The 19,949-nt window shown below is 37.8% G+C and overlaps 1 pseudogene; it reads left to right on the top strand.

The window, feature by feature from the left end:
- Positions 1-1,185: 1,185 nt before the first annotated feature.
- LOC116887857 lies at positions 1,186-7,657 on the top strand (annotated as a pseudogene).
- Positions 7,658-19,949: the final 12,292 nt, after the last annotated feature.

Consider the following 19,949-nt stretch of genomic DNA (forward strand, 5'->3'; position numbering starts at 1 on the left):
TTGCTCAATATCCCTTTTACTATGTTTAGGTATGGAACTCGAATTCATGATCTTTCCATGACTTTTATCATGAAGGAGTGTTAAATTTTGTCAAATGCTTTCTCAGCATCTATTGAAATGATCATGTGCTTTTTATTCTTAAGTGTGTTTATATAGTAGATTATGTTGTTGAATTTCCTTATATAAAAATATCCCTGCATTCGTGGGATGAAGCCTACTTTATCATGTTGAACAATAGTTTTATTGAGTTCTTGGATTAGTTTGTGAAAATTTTATGAGCATTTTTGCATTGATACACATAAGGGAAATTGATCTGAAGTTATTTTTTTTTCTTTGAGGTCTTTTTGTGTGGTTTCTTTGTAAGCATAATTGTAGTTTTAAAGAATGGATTTCTAGTGTTCCTTTTGTCTCTTTTTTTTTTTTTTTGTTTTTTTGTTTTTTGTTTTTTTTGTTTGTTTGTTTGTTTTTTTTGGATTTGTTTGAATGTATTGGTATTAGGTCTTCTTTGAAAGTCCCTTAGGGGTTGGGATTTAGCCTCAGTGGTAGAGCACTTGCCTAGGAAGCATTAAGGCCCTGGGTTTCGGTCCCAGCTCCCGAAAAAAGAACCAAAAAAAAAAAAAAAAAAAAAGAAAGTCCCTTAGAATTCTGCAATAAATCCATCTGGTCCTGGGCCTTAAAAAAGGTTTGGGAGACATTTAATGACTGCTTCTATTTCTTTAGGGATTATGTGAATATTTAGATAGTTTATCTGATTTTGATTTAACTTTGGTACCTGGTATCTGTCTAGAAAATTATCGATTTCATTCACTTTTTCCAATTTTGCTGAGTGTAAGCTTTTGTAGTAAGATCTGATAATTTTTTGAATTTCCTCAATTTTTGATGCTATGTCTTCCTTTTCATTTCTGATTTTGTTAATTTGGATACTGTCTCTTTGCCCTCTGTTTAGTCTGGCTAAGGGTTTTTCTATCTTGTTGATTTTCTCAAAGACCTAGCTCCTGGTTTGTTGATATTTTTGTACAGTTCTTTTTGGTTCTACTTGGTTGATTTCAGCTCTGAGTTTGATTATTTCCTATTTTCTACTACTATTGGGTTTACTTGCTTCTTTTTTTTTCTATAGCTTTTAGGTGTGATGGCAAAGAGTTAGTATATGTTCCCTCCTGATTCTTTTTGCAGGCACTTGGAACTATGAGGTTTCCTCTTGGCAGTGCTGTCTTTGTTTCCCAGAATTTCGGGTATCCTGTGCCTTCCTTTTTATTAATTTCTAAGAATTCTTTTTTTTCTTTTTATATTTCTTCCTTGACCAAGTTATCATTGAACACAGAGTGTTCAGCTACCATGTGTATGTGGGCTTCCTGTTGTTTTTGTTGTGATTGAAGACCAGTTTTGTCCATGGTGATCTGATAGGGTGTATTGGGATTATGTCGATCTTCTTTTATCTGATTTCTTGAGTCTTGTTGCGGATTACATGATCAATTTTGGAGAAGGTACCATGAAGTACTGAGAAGGATTTTCTCTTGTTTTAAGATGAAATATTCTATAGATCTGTTAAATCATTTTGGTTCATAATTTCTGTTAGTTTCTCTATGTCTTTGTTTAGTTTCTGTTTCCATGAACTGTCCATTGATGACAATGGGTTGTTGAAGTCTCCCACTATTATTGTGTGTGATACAATGTAAGATATGAGCTTTAGTAAAGTTTCTTTTATCATTGTGGTTGCCATTGCATTTGGAGCATAGATATTCAGATTGATTTGTCTTTATATGTTGCTTACCCCTTTTCTATTACTGCTTTTAATATTCCTTCTTTGTTTTGTGCATTTGTTGTTTTTACTATTATATCAGGGTAGGAAGGTCTTTCCTGGTCCAGTCCATTTGAAGTTCTGTAGCCTTTTATGTTCTTGGGCATCTCCTTCTTTAGGTGAATGAAGTTTTCCTGTATAATTTTGTTGCAGATATTTACTGGCCCTTTAATTTGGGAATCTTTGATTTCTTCTCTACCTATCATCCTTAGATTTATTTTTTGCTTTTTGCACTTTCTTTGATGGTTGTGTCAATCTTTTCTGTGTTATCTTCTGCCCCGATGATTCTATCTTCTATCTCTTGAATTCTGTTGGTAATGCTTGGGTCTATGACTTCTGATCTCTTTCCTAGGTTTTCTATCTCCCAGGTTGTCTCTCGTTGTGTTTTCTTTACTGTTTCCATTTCCATTTTTAGATCCTGGATGGTTTTGTTCATTTCCTTCACCTGTTTGGTTGTGTTTTCCTGTAATTCTTTAAGGAATTTTTGTGCTCCTACTTTAATTGCTTCTACTTGTTTAGCTATGTTCTCCTGTATTTCTTTAAGGGAGTTATTTATGTCCTTTTTAAGTTCTATGTCATCATCATGAGATGGGATTTTAAATCGAAATCTTTCCTTTCCATTGTGTTGGAGTATCGAGGGCTTCCTATAGTGGGAGAACTGTGCCTTATGCTCCTGTTGAGTCCCTCTTATGAGAGTTATTGCAGTGAAAGTGGGGTCTCCCTTGTGGGATTAGGAGCGAGAGGACCCCTGAGAGACCAGCTTTCTCTGAACAGGTCATGGATACAGAGGTCTGTAGGACAGCCCCAACTTCACAGTGTAGATGAATACAGGAAACTCTATTTTCTATTCTTGATTCGTAGCTGCTCTATATTTACAAAAACATTTATTTATTTGATTGTTTGTTTTCAAAATATATGAGTGTTGTGTCTATATGTGTGTTTGTGCACCACATGCGTGCCTAGTATTCTGGATGGTTAAAAGAGGGTATACGATCCCCTGACATTAGAGTTACACTTTGTTGTGATTTGTCATATGAGTTTCCTGAACTTAACCTAGATAAGAACAGCCAGTGTTCTTACCCTCTGAGCCATTGCTCTAGGTCCTGCCTACATATTTTATGACATGATTCTTTACTAGATGACGCAAATACTGTCTTCTACAAATACATTCTTGTTTTTATGGTGGAAGAACATGCAATAAACATGTCATTCAAACTTAAACGTGCTTTTAAATGGTTACCTAGTAGATACCAATATGTATATCAGATATATTAGAAATATTCTTCATATATTAAACTAAAGCACAAAAAAATGGTTAATTTTATTTCCATAAAAAAGTGACAATTTTTACCAGTTAATATTGTAATTAAAATCATTAACATTTTAACATGAATTTCTACTTTATTTCCTTAAAACATGAAATTGAGCATATATCATATATACATAATATTCAAATGTATGCATTCAGTTATCAAATTTCATTTTGTAATATTAATATTTCATCTTAAAATATATTATATCAAGTTTTCATTATAATTGTTTAAAAGCAAAGTAGTTTTATCGACTTTCCTCTCTCTATGATTCCCTTTATTTGTTTGGGCCTATGGAGACATATTCTCATTACGTAGCACAGACTGTCTTTGAACTCATAATTCTCTTTCCTCAGCCTTCTGAATTCTGTGATTATAGGCTACATTAACATGCACAACTATATTTTTATATTCATGGTTGTTTATTTGGTTGACCTGCTCATATAGAACAAAGAAATGTCACTTTTGGAAGTTATAGTATGTTATCCGTGATTCCTGAAAATATCTGGAAGCCTGTGTTGCAAAAAAGTGTTTGACAAGAATCTCCTTTTTTCAGTCAGGTAAAAGCTAAACCAGTAAAAGAAGAAGTTGTTTGAAATATCTCACTATAAATATCTCTTCTTTGAGGCTTGAGTTTTAGGTAGAAAAGAAATGTTTTGCATGAGTGGCTCAAACTAATTGCATCTGATTTTAATTTTTCTATGAAATGTTCTCAGTATCTTTTACATTGCTGTTTAAATGTTTAATGAGTATATAAAGTCATCTATTACAGTAATTAAATAGCACATTGTTTATCCAGATTTGATTTTTTAGTTTTAAACACCATGAGATTCTTTTATACTAAGGTGATTGCATATTTAGTAATAGTAGTAAGATTTAGTTTAATCAAGATGTCTGTCAGTAAATCAAAGTAGATTCATTTGGAGATTTCAATTAGAACAAATTCAGCACTATGTTTTGCAAATGTGAAATAGTAAAAGCATGCATTGGAGACAGAAAAAAGTAGTAAAACAAAAACGCCTTTACCGTATAATTCTATTAAATAAATATGACATACACAAACAATATATATGAATCGATTATAAACAAATAAAATGTTCTTAATGTCCAATGTAATTATAACTTTAAAAACAACAAATGATAGGGAATAGGGAGGACAATGGTTCTGATATTCTATCAGTACATTAGCTATGTAACTAAAATAATTTAAAGATGGCTTAAACTGGATCTATAAGATATGAATTGAATATATTTACAATTCATATATGCATGTATATATAGGATCTTAAGTATAACAAAATAAGTCATTAGCTTAACCAAATCAGTATATCTAAACAAAAATTCATGATCTTCAAACATTGTATTATCAGAAGCAAAAATAGTATACCTCAAGCTGAAATTTCATTTATTTAAATGGTATTTATCAATTGAATGAATATATAAAAATCACCAAAATGCTATTTGATTTAAGCATATTATTATCCCTTATTTCACAGAAATTTGGTCAGTAGTTCTAAAAAGTAACAAAATTACTTTTAAAATAAATCCATTATTAAATAAGCATTTTGTAGGAATAAAATGAAAAGGTATAATTAAAGACCCCTGTGGGACCAGATTTAAGCTATGGGTCTAATACATGCTGTGTAAGCAGTCTATCATGACCTACACAGAAATACATATAGTAGTGAAAACACACTCACTGGCACAAACAGAAATTCCCTAAAAATTGAACCCAAGGAAGATTGTGATTGGCTGAGGGTAACTGGTTTCCCTCATTATACACAGCTTTATGAAGTTCTTCTATTCCCCGTTGGCATTTCTCTGTTCAAGAGAGAACATGATTTCTTGAACAGAGATGCCACTGAGGCTCTTCTGCAGGTGAGTAAATAAGTAAACAAATGTTCAGTGTTAAAGCTGGAGATTACCAGAATTGAAGTTAGGATTCAATGAAGATAAGCCTTGTGCAACAAGCAGCAAGTGGACTTTCCAGAGGGACAGTAAATCTGGCTTGAATAGTTTGATGTCTTTCCCATAAAGCAAGTTCCAACACCTGGGTCCCCAGAGTACACTGTCACTTGCAGAAGGTCCCAGGCCTGAATACATGTGGAGTGGTCTCAATGAGCACCAGGAGGTATCCTCTCTCAGAAGCCTCAGCAGCACCGGCAACAGTGTCCACATTCACTGGCCCAAGTGAGAATTCTGTGACAACCCAAACTAATTCTGTCATCAGCTTCTGCTCCTCTAGCCACTTTGAAGCAAATATGACTGTTTTCCAGTCTGCTTTCTCCCAAGTTACTGCCCAGCTTTGGCTATAGTATGAAAAGCCAGGAGAGGAACACCAAGTATAAGACATAGTGTCATGCTGAAACAGATGGAGAGCTTGAAGCTCAAGCGCTCCCACCACAGCAAGCCCAAGGGACTTTCCAATCAGGGGTTGTCCATCAGTGCCTCCATTCTGAAGGGGGATATGGGTGAGAAGCTGAAGCAGTTGAACTGCTTTGAAACATCGATCCTCAATGTCAAACCACATCACTGTGCCCATGGTACAAAAATGGAGTGTGTCTAACTTCATATAGACCTACAGTAGCAATAGCCCATCAGAGACCAGCAGTTCTGTCAATATATACCCAGTCAGCAGGACATGGAGCTTCAGCACCTGTAAGAAGTGGGTGGGCATATATCTAGAGAGCTTCAACCTTTACTCTCAGTCCACCTTTAATAATGTGATAGAGCAGAATTGTAAAAAGAAAAAGAAAAAACAAGAAAAAAAAGCGAGAGCTAGCAAAAGGACATAGTGTTCATATTCTAAATGATAACAAGCCTGGCTGACACCTTCCCTAAGTGTCTCTCCAATGCCAATTTCTGCCCCTTGGGAAACACAGGCAGAACTATGAACTGGAGAGCTACAAGTTTTCATAGCCCTGGACATCTCAGCCTGTGGAGAGAAAACAACAATGACAGTCCAGAGGAACTGAAGTGATGCAATTCCTCCAGCTGTGTGAGTAACCACCTAAGGATCTTTCATAACATACCAGGCTCCATCTTCTACTCCAGCTTGGGAGACCTAACCAACCTGGAGAATAAGAACATCCTCCTTGAGCTGAAGAGCATTAACTACCATGTGAAGCAGATGCAGAAGATAGTCAACCAAAAAGTTTTCAAAAGAGAGATTTGAACTCAGACCTGAACTTTGTGTTTCCTTGCCCATCATCTCCAAAACAGATGCACCTGGATGTGGACCATGACTGATGGACACTCAGCGACCTGAATAGCCTAAGCAATTCCCTCAATGAGCTTGAAGAGCCCATTGATATTCAATAAAGGAGGAACTCTTGGGTAAAAGCTTCTCTGTCCAGTTGCAGTAGGCACAGGGTGAGGTGACACAGCTTTCAGAGCCCTAAAAGCTGAGACTGAACTCTATCTCTGCAGATTAACTGTCAGTATGTGGCCCAGATGAACCTACTGCAAAAGACTTACTCCTGAAATTGATGGCCCTGCTGGAAAAATAAACACCTTCCAACAAGCATGGTTTTAGCGAGATTGTGCTCAAATTCTTAAAAAGGATCAAGGTTCCAGACTACATGGACAGAGCAATGTCACAGTGGTTGTGAAAGAAAACCAGATGATGCTCCACCAACCTAACTTCACACTTAGCATCTTCTCTCTTCCACCTCAACACCCTGAAACAAGATAATTCTCTTAGAGTAATACAATGAAAGGAGAGTTTGGACAAACAGTTCAGAAAGATCTGAATGAAAACCTAGCCACCACTGTCCCACATGGTTGCTGAATGCAAGAAGCTCTTCAAGGACCCTGAGGAAATGAGCCAATATCACAATTCTTACACTAAAAAAGAGGTGAAGCCTCTTACACTGATCAACCTGCTGACTTCAGACACTTCTTTCAGAATATATCTGTGTGGATGGCCTGCTTTAGGAGGTAAAAGAGAAGTTCAAAGGCTGGGTCAGCTACCTTATCTCTGAACAGAGTAAGCTGTCCTATAAAACGATAAATGAAAGACCTCTATTTAGGCTTTGGAAATCAAACATTGATGTCCCTGCTGCACCAAAGAAGATCTTAAAGCTCCTTCTAAAAGAGTACCACATCTGGGATATGGACCTGCTGAACTCAAAGGTGATTGGAATCCTAAACGGCCAGACTAAAATCTACAAGTATGTCCAAAACAGCAGGGTGCTCTACCTTTCTAGGGACTGTCATATTGAGGACCTGGAGGACTAATTTACTCAGGGGATCCTGTGCTCTCTTAACCACCTCTGTGGATCATGACTGGGTACCTCTGGTTAAGAGGAGGTAATAACATGCTCTTGTCCAGATATTTGATTAAACCCTGTGGGTTAGGAAACTACAAGCTCACCTACATGTACAGAGCTGATTTAAGGAGCCAGATGCCAGAGAGGAGACTCAATTGCCCCAGCTCTGTGAGTAGTCACAAAATCTTTTGGACATTTGTGTACAGCTGAAATGGTAAATATCTAAGACCCTTTTCAGTAATCAGGACACTGAAAGCAAGTTTACCAATTTTAAGTGATTACAGAGGTGAGGCTCTTGAGGAGGTAGACCTGTATCTACTACCTGGGTGATTGTTGCTAGAGCCTTGCCAGTCTTGGAAGAGTTCATCTGGGTATGATTGACTGTATAGATGCTTCCTGTTTGTCTTTGGTTCATATTGTACAATTTTGGACTCAAATATATAAGACCTTGAAGGGGTACATGTATATTCAGATTGCTTCAAGAAGGCCAAGACTCTTTCAGCACCTCTAATGGAAGATACCAAGAAATGTCATTCTTTGTGACATCAGTGTATGTGTATCTATGTCTTTTGCAATGTGATAAGGGCCTGATATATCCACTAGAAAAACATATATTGTTGGTGGTTTGGGACAGGTTTTCTTTACTGAAATGCAAATAGCCAGTTTATAATGGGGGAGAAAAGGTATATCTAGCTATCCCTGGGTGGAGTTTTTAGAGGTTGGTTGTAGGTTTGGATTAATGGTACCTCTAGCTGGGAAAATATAGAGAGGACTTCCACAGGAGACTACTCTGCAGCTCTGTAAGAGAAGTACTTTTCTACAGCTCCTGACAGTGGCAGGTCTTCTCAGGGTGAGCCTGAGATTAAAAATCTTTTGCAGGGAGGAGTGTCTGGGAAGAAAGACTAATTGACTAAGCTTCTAGGCCTTTAGGTATCTCATTATAATGAAGATCTGTCTATTAATAATCAGGAGACATTGGCTCTTTCTGATTGGGTGATAAGAACCACCTCCAAGGTTTATAAGATTGAGTGGGGAAGGTAGAGTAAGGGAGAGGCAGGTAGAAGCTCCTTTGTTTTTAAATGGAGCCATGCTCTTGGGTGGGGGAGGGAGAGGCAGGAAGAAGCAGATGATTTGTTTAGTGTCTCCTCTGAAGCATTGGGGGTGGGGGTCCTGTGTCAGCCCCAACACAGGGCATGGCCACTAGGGTATATGGAACATGGGACGTTTGACCACGCTTGCCTCACACCACCTCCAGGCTGTGAGGCTGTGGGAAACCACAGAATACCACTCAGGGAGTGGGGAAGCAAGGTCTGGGGAATTTTTATGTGGTGGTGAACTGGTCTTTAAAGAAAAGAGGAGAAACACCTTGTCCAATGGGAATGTTCCATTGGCCTATCTGCTTTGGGGGACTCTACTGAGATTCAAAATGCTAAGCCTTCCTGCAGATTTAAAAACTGCCAGCTGCCCTGTGTTTTTTAAGTGGCTGCTGCGTTACTAGTATTTCTCTTTGTTTTAAGAGGAGGTTAGATACAGAATCTTTGTCAATGCCCATTGCGGGTTGTCAGGACTTAGACAAGGGCTAGGGGGACCTTCTGCCAACACCAAAGAGTAGCTCTGGCCAGGGAGGCTCTAATTGCCCTTCAGCTTGTCTAAATCCACAGAATGATACTGATTAAAAGTCACAACAGGATAGGATAGGGTTGTTGATCTCCAGAGTTTGGGAAGGAGGCTCACCTTCCCACAGCATTTGTCCATGTAGGCACGCCAGGGTTCGAGCACCAGGTTGGGGGGCCAGTTCTGGGGCTCTGGGCACCAGGGGTGCTCTTCACGAGATCTCTGGCCCAGTTGGGTGTGTGGATTCAGGTGCGTGGAGCAAGGAGTGGGGAAAGCTTCTTCTGCATTCTGGTCCTTCTCAGGTGAGCGGTAGAGAACTCAGGCAGGGAGAAGGGACTGCTTCCATCACCTCTGCTGCTGGTCCTGTTCCACCTCTGTTTCTGCTACTGCCTGCCACTTCAGTTGCTTGGGCTAGGTGGGGCCAGCAGGAGACTGACTAGCCACCTGTGAGAGATGCAGGGGAGCTTCTGACTGTGATGATTTCAGGAGAGCAGATATCTTCCCCAAACTGCGTTGTTACGACTCTTATCACAGAAGCTGTCAGAGGACAGAGTTATTCTTGCACATCTTTAATTCTGAACGTGATCCTTAAATATAGGTTTTTGGGTGGGGTCACCAGCTACAACTACAACTACCAACTACAACTGATCTGTCTTAAGCCTACGTGACTTGTGGTCACATCCTCACCTGTGGAGGAGGGGTTTGGGGCATTGTCCTCTGTGACTGATCTGTTTTGAGCCTATGTAACCTGTGGACACATCCTTACCTGTGGAGGAGAGGCTTGTGGTATTGCTCTACATGGCTGGTGTGTCTTAAACCTCTCTACAGGAGTTTGTGGGGGGCTGCAGCAAATGAGGCCCTGATCTGGGAGGCTGGGAATGCACCTGCTGCCCTTATTAGGGTCTCTGGAGATTCGATAAGAATCAAGGTACCTTTGACTGCCCATCACCCAACACTGGCTAACTCTTGTATTTTACCCAGGAAGAGTATATGGGGGTTGAAACAAATTGTTTAGAAGTTAAGGAGGACCGAGGGCATGGAGGAGTTTGAGACAAAATGGAATTACTTTTGTCCTTTCAAGATCAAGGTTTTTTCCCCATGTTTAACTTTTCTGTTGAAGGGATTACTTAAGTATGGCTAGAGAAGACTTCAGAAAACTGGACATTCCAAGAACTCGGCTTAAAATTTGGTAATGTCTCTGAAAGACCCCCTAAGTGGGGAGACCCTCACTCAAGTCTCGGGATGACATGACCCCACAAGAACTCACGTAAGACCATCCTTGCTGTAAAAATACAAGGTTTATTGATAGGAACCGGTGCACTGGGGTCGAAACTCATATCCTACGCAAGGGCAGAGGAGTTTGATGACAAGTAGCTGGGAGAAGAGGTATTTAAGGAAAGAAACCACAACCCAAGGGGATAGGGATGGTGTCATTGGAAAATGTCAAGAATACCAGTGAAAAATCACAAGGAGAAACCCCCTGTTTCTCAGGATTGTTTAACTTTATGGTCTGCCAGTTCCTGGGAGAAGCTTCCTGTTTCTCAAGATTGTTCTTTAAGATTTTAATCTAACTTTATGGTCAGCTTGTTCCTGGGAGAGTGTTGCCAAACAGGCTGGTGTAATCATCAGTTCTATGGTCAGTCAAGGTCCTGGAACAGTCACTGAACTGGTTAACCTACATTTTTGGCTCTACTCTATTTGCTAGGGGGTCTGAATTTTTCCTGGTCCTTCATCTCCACAATTTTTCCACATGACTCCTTGTTAAGATGGTGAGTTCTTCAAGAGCAGGCTCATTTCTTGCACATCTTTATAATCCTCCACTGCAGCTTTCACTGTTTTATACTTTTAGAACCTAATAAATTTATCATTTCCTAAATAATAATAATAAAAAAAAACCAGGGAATTCCTTTCTGCTAGCCATCTATTCTGGTCATGGGGCTTAAGCATGGTTTGTTTCTCCAATGAGTCTCTTTCTAAGATAAATAGTTTTCATTTATCACGTTATCAATTGAGATAGTTTGGGATAGTATTAGGGACTCTGTATCCATTTCTACTCAGCAAATATGGGACCCATGATACATATATGTTTATGACCTGTTCATGTTGCAACAGTTTCTATGAATTCATATGTGCATCAGTTCTGCTGTGCTTAGAAGGCCTAAGTTCTTTAGTGTTCTCATTCTCTCTGGCTCTTAAAATCTTTCTGGCTCCTTTTCCACAAGGATATCCGAGCATTCAGGGGAGGAATATGATGGAGAATCATTTAGAATGGACTGTCCAAAGGTCTCTCACTCTCTGTACATTGTCTGACTGTGGGTCTCTGTATTTCTTCCCGTCTAAAGAAGGAGTAAGCTTCTCTAATTATGGATGAGCAAAACACTAATCTAGGAGTTTACCAAAATATTATCAGGAGTCATTTTATTGCTCTGTTCCTTTTGCAGAAGAATAGTATTTAGTTTTCCCACAGATATCTGCCCTAAGTAGTCTTAGTTTCTTACCCACCTGAATAGTGTAAGGGACAGGTTTTATTTCATAGAGTATGCCTTAAATAAAATAAGCTATTGGTTTATTTACTCCCTCCAGCTTCATACCACTATTGCACTCACACCTCTTACATGAACGTGACCATTGTAGACTGAAGGATTTATAGCTATGTTGGTGTTTAACATTTTTTTTTTCTTTTATACTGCTCAGAGTCCCTTCTGGAAACATGAAAAGTAGTCAGTGGGGGGTCAAGGCTCTGTGTAGGCACCAGCTCAACTTTTCTTCATTGAATGGGCTGTATACGTGTTATCTTCTTCAATAGGGCCTTACTGTCAATATATAAAGAGTCACCAATAACTTTGACAACCACTTGAGTTGTCTGATGATTCCCTTGGGCCTCCTTCTTTAGCCAACAACTCTATTATATGCAATACATTCACTGCACTGGAAGTTTCATTTAGTGACCAGAGATGTCCAGGAGAGGACATACCGCCCCCATTATTTGGTGATAACATTTATGGCACCTTCATAAATGTATATATTATAGGGAGCTTCTACCATATGAGGTGAGATTTCCATGCATACTCTCAAATGGCCCTAGTTTTATCTGTTCCTCGACATATTTCCTCAATCCTTCACCTCTTGGTCTCTCTCCTTGTTTAATTCATCTACTACATCCATCCATAATTACCTATTCTATTTTCCTTCCTAAAGTTACACAATCATCCCCTAAATCACTTACTGTGAACCTTTTCTCTGAGGTTACATGGATTATAGCCTGCTCATCAAGACTTAGAAACCAATATCCACGTATAAAGAAATGCACATCATAATTAACTTATGAATTTGGGTTACCTCACTCAGGATGATTTTGTCTAGCTTCATCCATTGATAGGCATCAAGATTGTTTGCAAATTCTGTCTATTATGAATAAAACTATGGTGAACAAAGTTACAGAGTTAACCACATGTCTCTGTGATAGTATGAAGTATATACTGGTATACTGTGGTATAGCTGGATGACTATAGCTGGATCCTGAGGTAGATAATTCCCATCTTCCTGAGGAATGTCTACACTGATTTTCATAGTGGTTGTAGAAGTTTTCACTCACAACAGCAATTGATGAGTGTTTCCTTTACATACTCATCAGCATGAACTTCTATTTGTTTTATTGATCTTTACCATTCTGATAAAGTAAGATGATCTCTCAAACTAGTTTTGATTTGCATTTCTGTGATAACTAAGGATGTTCAACATTTCAATAAGTGCTTCTCAGCCATTTTCTCTTTTGAGAATATTCTATTTAGATCTGTATACCATTTTTAAATGGGTAAATAATTTCCTTGAAGTCCATTTTTTTATTTCTTTATATATTTTATATATTTGTTCTCTATCTTAAGTAAAGTTAGTAAAAATCCTTTCTCTTACTAATGCTTGGTCCAAATGATGTTCTTTGCAATACAGATAATTTTTAGGTTCATAAAGTGCCATTTCTTAATAGTTGATCTTATTTCCTGCATTATGCATTCAGAAAGTCTTCTGTGTCAAAGAGTTCAAGGCTATACCCTACTTTCTCTTCCATTGGATTTAGTTTATCTAGTTTTATGCTGATGTGCTTGGTCTATTTGGAATTAAGTGGTTTGCAGGACGATAAATTAAAAACTATTTGCATTTCACTGCATGCAGGCATCCAGTTAGACTATCACTATTTATTGAAAATTCTGACATTTCCATTGTGAATTTCCTTATCAAAAATCAGGTGTCTATAGGTGTGTTGATTAATGTCTGCATCTTCAGTTAAGTTCCATTCATCAACATGTCTCTTTTCTGTGCAAACACCATGCTGGTTTTTATTACTATAAATCTGTATGACACATTGAATTTTATAATAGTGATACATCTTACAGTACTTTTATTGTTACAGTTTGTTTTAGCTAAACTAAATATTTTGGATTTCTATGTGAAGTTGAACATTTCCCTTGAAAGTTCTGTAAAATTTGTATCGGAATTTTGATGAGGATTACATTGACTTGGTTCGTTGCTTTTGTTAGGTTGGCAATTTTTACTATATTAAATCCCATGAGCATGGGAGATCTTCCAGTGTTCTGATATCTTTTTCAGGTTTTCTTTAATGTTTTAATATTTTTATTATACAGGTCATTCACTTGCTTGGTTTTATATGTGTTATATATTTTACAAGATGTTTTGAAAGATATATTCACTTATTTATCAGTCTACCATTTTTATATAGGAAGAGTAGTGATTTTTATATATTAATTTTGTATCCTACTATTTTGTTGAAAGGTTTTTCCAGTTGTATGATTTTCATTGTGGAATTTTTAGGTTTTAAGGTCAGTTATATAGACAATCATATCATCTGTAAATAAATTGATCTCTTCTTTTCCTATTGTATTTTCTGAAACTATTTCAACTGTCTTATTGCTCTAGCTAAGAACCAAAGCATTATATTAAATACATACAGAGAGTGGACAACTTTTTCTTCTTCCTGATATTAATGGAAATATACTTAACTTTCTTTCCATTTATGTTGAGGTTGGCTGTGTGCTTGCTATACAATACATTTATTATTTTGAGGTATATCCCTTGTATCCAAGTCTCTAGAGAACTTTATACCACTACAGGGTATTGGATTTTATAAAAGGCTTTTTTTTTTCATCTAATGAGATGATCATGTGATTTTTTTTGCCTTTCACTCTGTTTATATGGTAAACTAAAAATATGAATTTACATATATTGGACCATCCCAGCATCTATGAGATGAAGCCTGTTTTTCCATGGTGCTTAGACTTTTTGATGTGTTCTTGGATTATCTTTGCAGGAATTTGATTGCATATTTTACCATCCATGATCATAAGAGAAATTAATCTGTTGGGTCTTTATGTGGTTTAGGTATCAAAATAACTGTGCCCTCTTAAAAAGAACTGGACAAAATTTCTTCTGTTTCTATTCTGTTAAATAATTTGAGAAACAGTCATGAAGTTCTTAATTGAATGTCTAATAGAATTCTGTACAAAAACATCTGGTCCTGAGCTTTGTTTTTAATTGGGAGATTTTAATTATTGTTTCAATTTCATCAGGAATTATACATCTGTTTAAATTGATTATCTGCTCTTGATTTAAATTTAGTAAGAGTTAATTATCCAGTTTTTTTAGTTTTTCAATTTGCGGTTGGGCAAGTTTTAAAGTATGTCTTATAAATATCTGGATTTCTTTGTATTTGTTCCTTTTTTTTAATGCCTTTTAACGTTAACCTGTATTAGGTTTTAGTGTTATACTTTTGTTTTTTACCTTTTTATTAACTTGAGTATTTCTTATTTACATTTCAATTATTATTCCCCTTCCCCATATCCAGGCCACCTCCCCCTAACCCCTCCCCCTCCCCTTCTATATGAGCTTCCCCTCCCTATCCTCCCCCAATTACAACCCTCCCCCCAACAATCATGTTCACTGGGGGTTCAGTCTTGGCAGGACCAAAGTCTTCCCCTTCCACTGGTCCTCTTACTAGGCTATTCATTGCCTCCTATGAGGTTGGAGCTCAGGGTCAGTCCATGTATAGTCTTTGTGTAGTGGCTTAGTCCCTGGAAGCTCTGGTTGGTTGGCATTGCTGTACATATGGGGTCTCGAGCTCCTTCAAGCTCTTCCAGTTCTTTCTCTGATTCCTTCAACAGGGGTCCTGTTCTCAGTTCAGTGATTGTTGCTGGCATTCGCCATGTATTTTGCTGTATTCTGGCTGTGTCTCTCAGGAGAGATCTACATCCGGCTCCCTGTCGGCCTGCACTTCTTTTGCTTCATCCATCTTATCTAGTTTGGTGGCTGTATATGTATGGCCACATGTAAAGGGGCCTGGTATGGGTGTTCCTTTTACTCTGTTTCTAAACTTTGCTCCCTATTCTCTGCCAAGGGTATTCTTGTTCCCCTTTTAAAGAAGGAAAGAAGCATTCGCATTTTGGTCATTCTTCTTGAGATTCATGTGTTCTGAGCATCTAGGGTATTTTGAATATTTGGGCTAATATCCACTTATCAATGAGTGCATACCATGTGTGTTTTTCTGTGATTCAGTTACCTCACTCAGGATGATATTTTCCAGTTCCATCCATTTGCCTATGAATTTCATAAAATCATTGTTTTTGATAGCTGAGTAATATTCCATTGTGTAGATGCACCACATTTTCTGTATCCATTCCTCTGTTGAAGGGCATCTGGGTTCTTTCCAGCTTCTGGCTATTATAAATAAGGCTGCTATGAACATAGTGGAGCATGTGTCTTTGTTGTATGTTGGGGCATCTTTTGGGTATGCCCAAGAGAGGTATAGCTGGATCCTCAGGCAGTTCAATGTCCAATTTTCTGGAACCTCCAGACTGATTTCGAATGGTTGTATCAGTCTGCAATCCCACCAACAATGGAGGAGTGTTCCTCTTTCTCCGCATCCTCGCCAGCATTTGCTGTCACCTGAGTTTTTGATCTTAGCCATTCTCACTGGTGTGAGGTGAAATCTCAGGGGTTGTTTTGATTTGCATTTCCTTATGACTAAAGATTTGAACATTTCTTTAGGTGTTCTCAGCCATTCTTCCATTCCTCAGCTGTGAATTCTTGGTTTAGCTCTGAACCCCATTTTATGGGGTAATTTGATGGCCTGTGGCGTAATTTCTTTAGTTCTTTGTATATTTTGGATATAAGCCCTCTATCTGTTGTAGGATTGATAAAGATCTTTTCCCAATCTGTTGGTTGTCGTTTTATACTAACAACAGTGTCCTTTGCCTTACAGAAGGTTTGCAGTTTTATAAGATCCAATTTGTCAACTCTTGACCTTAGAGCATAAGCCATTGGTGTTTTGTTCAGGAAATTTTGTCCAGGGCCCATGTGTTCAAGATGCTGCCCCACTTTTTCTCCTATTCGTTTGAGTGTATCTTGTTTGATGTGGAGGTCCTTTGTCCACTTGGATTTAAGCTTTGTACAGGGTGATAAGAATGGATCGATCTGCATTCTTCTACATGCTGACCTCCACTTGAACCAGCACCATTTGCTGAAAATGCTATCTTTTTTCCTTTGGATGGTTTTGGCTCCTTTGTCAAAAATCAAGTGACCATAGGTGTGTGGGTTCATTTCTGGGTCTTCAGTTCTATTCCACTGGTCTATCTGCCTGTCTCTGTACCAATACCATGCAATTTTTATCACTATTGCTCTGTAATACTGCTTGAGTTCAGGGATAGTGATTCCCCCAGAAGTCCTTTTATTGTTGAGGATAGTTTTAGCTATCCTGTGTTTTTTGTTATTCCAGATGAATTTGCAAATTGTTCTGTCTAACTCTCTGAAGAATTGGATTGGTATTTTGATGGGGATTGCATTGAATCTGTCGATCGCTTTTGGTAAAATGGCCATTTTTACTATGTTAACCCTGCCAATCCATGAGCATGGGAGATCTTTCCATCTTCTAAGGTCTTCTTCAATTTCTTTCTTCAGAGGCTTAACGTTCTTATCATACAGATCTTTTACTTGCTTGGTTAAAGTCAGACCGAGGTATTTTATATTATTTGATACTATTATGAAGGGTGCTGTTTCCATAATTTCTTTCTCGGCTTGTTTCTCTTTTGTGTAGAGGAAGGCTACTGATTTATTTGATTTAATTTTATACCCAGCCACTCTGCTGAAGGTGTTTATCAGGTTTAGTAGTTCTCTTGTGGAACTTTTGGGATCACTTAAATATACTACCATATCATCTGGAAATAGTGATATATTGACTTCTTCTTTTCCAAACTGTACCCACATGATCTCCTTTTGTTACCTGATTGCTCTGGCTAGAATTTTAAGAATTAAATTGGATAAGTAGGGAGAGAGTGGGCAGCCTTGTCTAGTCCCTGAGTTAATTGTATTGCTTCAAGTTTCTCTCTATTGGTTTGATGTTGGCTACTAGATTGCAGTTTATTGCTTTTACTATGTTTAGGTATGGGCCTTAAATTCCTATTCTTTCCAGGACTTTTATCATGAAGGGGTGTTGAATTTTGTCAAATGCTTTCTCAGCGTCTAATGAAATGATCATGTGGTTTTATTCTTTCAGTTTGTTTATATAATGGATTATGTTGATGGTTTTCTGTATATTAAACCATCCCTAAATGCATGCCTGGGATGAAGCCTACTTGATCATGGTGGATGTTTGTTTTGATGTGCTCTTGGATTCGGTTTGCCAGAATTTTACTGAGTATTTTTGCGTCGATATTCATAAGGGAAATTGGTCTGAAGTTCTCTTTCTTTGTTGGGTCTTTGTGTGGGTTAGGTATAAGAGTAATTGTGGCTTCATAGAAGGAATTTGATAGTGCTCCATCTGTTTCAATTTTGTGGAATAGTTTGGATAATATTGGTATGGAGTCTTCTATGAAGGTCTGATAAAATTCTGCACTAAACTTGTCTGGACCTGGGCTCTTTTTGGTTGGGAGACCTTTAATGATTGCTTCTATTTCCTTAGGAGTTATGGGGTTGTTTAACTGGTTTATCTGTTCCTGATTTAACTTGGTACCTGGTATCTGTCTAGGAAATTGTCCATTTCCTGCAGATTTTCAAGTTTTGTTGAATATAGGCTTTTTGTAGTAGGATCTGATGATTTTTGAATTTCCTCTGAATCTGTAGTTATGTCTCCCTTTTCATTTCTGATTTTGTTAATTTGGAACAGACTCTCTGTGTCCTCTGGTTAGTCTGGCTAGGGTTTATCTATCTTGTTGATTTTCTCAAAGAACCAACTTTTTGGTTCTGTTGATTCTTTCTATGGTCCTTTTGTTTTCTTGGTTGATTTCAGCTCTGAGTTTGATTATTTCCTGCCTTCTCCTCCTCCTGGGTGTATTTGCTTCTTTTTGTTTTAGAGATTTTAGGTGTGCTGTCAAGCTGCTGACATATGCTCTTTCCTGTTTCTTTCTGCAGGCACTCAGCGCTATGAGTTTCCTCTTAGCACAGCTTTCATTGTGTCCCATAAGTTTGGGTATGTTGTACCTTCATTTTCATTAAATTCTAAAAGTTTTTAATTTCTTCTTTATTTCTTCCTTGACCAGGTTATCATTAAGTAGAGCATTGTTCAATTTCCAAGTATATGTGGGCATTCTTCCCTTATTGTTATTGAAGACCAGCTTTAGGCCGTGGTGGTCCGATAGCACGCATGGGATTATTTCTATCTTTCTGTACCTGTTGAGGCCCGTTTTTTGACCAATTATATGGTCAATTTTGGAGTTTTGAGGAGCTGAGAAGAAGGTATATCCTTTTTGTTTTTAGGATAGGAATGTTCTATAAATATCTGTTAAGTCCATTTGGCTCATGACTTCTCTTAGTCTGTCTATGTCTCTGTTTAATTTCTGTTTCCATGATCTGTCCATTGATGAGAGGGGGGTGTGGAAATCTCCTACTATTATTGTGTGAGGTGCAATGTGTGTTTTGAGCTTTAGTAAGGTTTCTTTTACGTATGTAGGTGCCCTTGTATTTGGGGCATAGATATTTAGGATTGAGAGTTCATCTTGGTGGATTTTTCCTTTGATGAATATAAAGTGTCCTCCCTTATCTTTTTTGATGACTTTCAGTTGAAAATTGATTTTATTCTATATTAGAATGGCTACTTCAGCCTTCTTCTTCAGACCATTTGCTTGGAAAGTTGTTTTCCAGCCTTTCACTCTGAGGTAGTGTCTGTCTTTGTCTCTGAGGTGTGTTCCTGCAAGCAGCAGAATGCAGGGTCGTCATTGCATATCCACTTTGTTAATCTATGTCTTTTTATTGGAGTTGAGGCCATTGATGTTGAGAGATATTAGGAATAGTGATTGTTGCTTCCTCTTATATTCATATTTGGATGTGAGATTATGTTTTGTGCTTTTTCTTCTCTTTGTTTTTGTTGCCAAGACGATTAGTTTTCTTGCTTTTTCTAAGGTATAGCTTGCCTCCTTATGTTGGGCTTTTACCATTTATTATCCTTTGTAGTGCTGGACTTGTAGAAAGATTGTGTAAATTTGGTTTTGTCATGGAATATCTTGGTTTCTCCACATATGTTAATTGAGAGTTTTGCAGGATACAGGAACCTGGGCTGGCATTTGTGTTCTCTTAGGGTCTGTATGACATCTCTCCAGGATCTTCAGGCTTTCATAGTCTCTGGCCAGAAGTCTGATGTGATTCTGATAGGTCTGCCTTTAAAAGTTACTAGACCTTTTCCCTTACTGCTTTTAATATTCTTTCTTTATTTTATGCATTTGGTGTTTTGACTATTATGTGATGGAGGATTTTCTTTTTTTTTTTTGATAGTTAATATATATCTTTTAATTTATTTATTTATTTATTTTATTACTCTGAATATTTCTTATGCCATTTCGAGTGTTATTCCTTTCGGTTTCGGCAACATCCTTCCTCCCCCTTCCTTATGGGTGTTCCTCCCCACCTCCCCCCATTGCTGCCTCCCCGACAGTCTAGTTCACTGGGGTTCATTCTTAG

This window comes from Rattus rattus, chromosome X, assembly GCF_011064425.1.
Source record: "Rattus rattus isolate New Zealand chromosome X, Rrattus_CSIRO_v1, whole genome shotgun sequence".
Lineage (NCBI taxonomy): Eukaryota > Metazoa > Chordata > Mammalia > Rodentia > Muridae > Rattus > Rattus rattus.